The sequence below is a fragment of the Tupaia chinensis genome, unplaced genomic scaffold (assembly GCF_000334495.1).
Source record: "Tupaia chinensis unplaced genomic scaffold, TupChi_1.0 Scaffold000121_1, whole genome shotgun sequence".
Lineage (NCBI taxonomy): Eukaryota > Metazoa > Chordata > Mammalia > Scandentia > Tupaiidae > Tupaia > Tupaia belangeri.
Window position 1 is genome coordinate 1,273,803 of NW_006159588.1, and position 2,642 is coordinate 1,276,444.

A 2,642-nucleotide genomic window follows, 5' to 3' on the forward strand; every position below is an offset into this window, starting at 1 on the left:
AGAGTTCATGTTTCTGTTCCATTGTTTGCTTTGGATCTGAGAGGCTAGTCTCTAGAATCCAAACTGCATCTTGGGGCCCTTGTGGGGACCAGCAGGCAATAATGGGAGTCACTAATCTCTAGGGACAGTGCCTTTAGCAATTGATCTAACATAGGCCTCCAATTGTGGCTGATGGAAGTTCATCTTCCTGGTTTTCCATGTTAGGGGCCAGCTCAGTGCTAGGGTTTCTACTAGGCTGTGGGGTTTGAGTTCTTAGGAGTTTGGAGTAAGAGCCAGGAACATGGAAAATTATCTACTGGTCCCAGGAGAATACAAGAAAAGGGTGCATAGTGATTCTGACTGGCCAAGGAAGTAAAGTAGGTGGGTATTGGCCCAATCTTAGAGTATTCCTGGTTTTATTATTTATTTGTTTGTTTGTTTGTTTTTGAGATATTTTTTTCTATAGGGCATGTGTGTTTGCTGGAGAGACAGAAAGTGAGAAATCAACCCCTCCCCCGGGGGGGGGGGGTGATGGCCATACTTCAATCCTTTCTCCTCCATTCTGCTCTCAGAATTTTGGGCATGCACTCAGGCACATGTGCCTGGTGTGAGTTTTAAGCTGCCAGGTCCTGGACTTGAACTGTGGTCGACTACATGGGAGCCCAGTGATGTAACCATTATGCCATCTGCTGGTCCCTATTCCTGGTTTTATTAAAGCTGAAAGACTATGGGCAATTTGGCTGCATTGATTTTTACAATGAAGAATTTTGAAACTCTTTTACTTCTCTTTCAAAAGAAAGAAGAGAAGGAATATTTTCTTTCTCCTTTCCTTGCTTATCTATCCCGATTCCATGAGCGTGTCTTCCCAGACCTTCATCATGGTTGGAGGACAAACATTTATTTTTAAAGATTTTTGAAAAACAGGTCTTTAATTAATTCAATAAATTATTGAACCCAGGCCACAAACAAGGCTCTGTGTGCCAAGAGACTGCAATAAACCAGACAGATACAAGCCCTATTTCAACATGGATTTGTTCATGGTTTTCTCATGGTTTTGCATTCCTAACTTTCTAAGGAAGAATTCTTCTAGAACAGTTGCTCTCAAGATCTCAAAGTCTCAGCATATTCATAGATAAGGAAGGAAACTTTGGAACTCCAGTTATCCCCGGTGTGGAAGCTAGATGAACTCTTCTGTTGTTCCATCATGGCCTCCATGAACTTAGGTTGGCATGCTGGAAGAAGGCCTGTCACTAGCTACTGACAAATGGCTTGACAAATCCAGCTTCTACCTACTCTGTGATGTTTCCCACCCGTCATTGGTTCCCAGATCCCCAGTCTGAAACCAGGAACTAGCTGTGAATGTCCAAAAGTTGGAGACAAAACCCTGGCCTATGTCAAAGGAAAAGAGTGAGAGCCTGGATAGACTTCTTCCGCGATCCTTTCTGGCTTCTGCTCCCTCTCTTTGTGTTTTCCAGTCCTCCCTTCTCTCTGCATCCACTGTGTATGAGGTTTCTCCTGGCACCATTGTACAGACCACTATCATGGACATGTCCTGTGAGACCATTGCATTCTGAAGGATGGGGAAAAGGTGAAGGCTGCACTGAGGAGGGGGAGGAGAAGGGAGAGACAGGGAGGACCACCCAGCTACTGAGCTCATGGAATTACACAACTCAAAAGTCTGGAAATGCTGGCATTTTCTGGATCAAAGATTTTAATTAAAGCAGACTTTTTTCGTTAGAGAAGAAAATGACTTATTATTCAAATAATCAGGGAAGATTTTTCCACATCAGTGAATGTCTGAGGCAGCTGCTCCCACACAATAGTCTCTAATGGAATCCAGTAAAATATATCCATCTTTTTTTCAAAAAGAGTGTGGGGAAATCATATGCTGCAGAACTGCCTGGGTTCCTGATGGTTCTCTTCTTTCGAGCTGCTTTCAAACTGCTTTTTGAAGTTATTTTCACATTTGCTCTTAGGTTAAATTTCAGAAGTTCCTTAAATGGAATATCGAAGTTCTTGATTTTACCAGTTTAATCTGGGAAAATACAATTTTGTTTAATACACACTTACATAGTGATTACCATGTGCCAAGTGTTCCTAAACACTTCACACAGTACTTAATATCTCAGTTTGCTAGCCAAATATTAATTCAAGTTAACTGGTCAGAGTCTGTACAGAATACTTTTCTCTTCCTAACTGCCAGAAGCAAAGTAGTAGCCTTTGATTATTAGATTTTACCAGTGGTAATACTTCAGTTTCCCTCACACCTTAATTCTTCACCCATTCAGCAAGTCTTTGGGGATGACAGGTTCTATGAAAAGCAGCTGGGGAGTTAGGAAAACATAACATCCACTTACATGGACCAAGATGCATGAAAGGTGGATAAATGAGAGCATCAAATTTAGGATCTGTTACTGCCATGTGTCTCCTAACACTGCACTTTTAATGTGAGGGGTAAACTAACCTTATAAAAAAAGAATTAAAGCCTGGGACCAGCAGTTGGAGTAATGGCTATGTTGCTGGACTCCTATTATAGTCTACTGCGGTTTGAGTCCTGGACCTGGTGGCTTAAACTCACACCGGGAGCATATGCGTGCATGCCCAAGATCCTGAGAGGAGAATGGAGAAGGGATTGTGGCATGGTCATCCCCCTGGGGGGGGGG

At 42.6% G+C, this 2,642-nt stretch overlaps 1 protein-coding gene across 1 annotated transcript in view; it reads left to right on the top strand.

Moving 5' to 3' along the window:
* The window catches only part of GLDC (glycine decarboxylase), a 103,687-nt gene that overhangs the window by 70,810 nt on the left and 30,235 nt on the right, over nt 1-2,642 (top strand). The gene's annotated exons all lie outside the window — the stretch shown is intronic.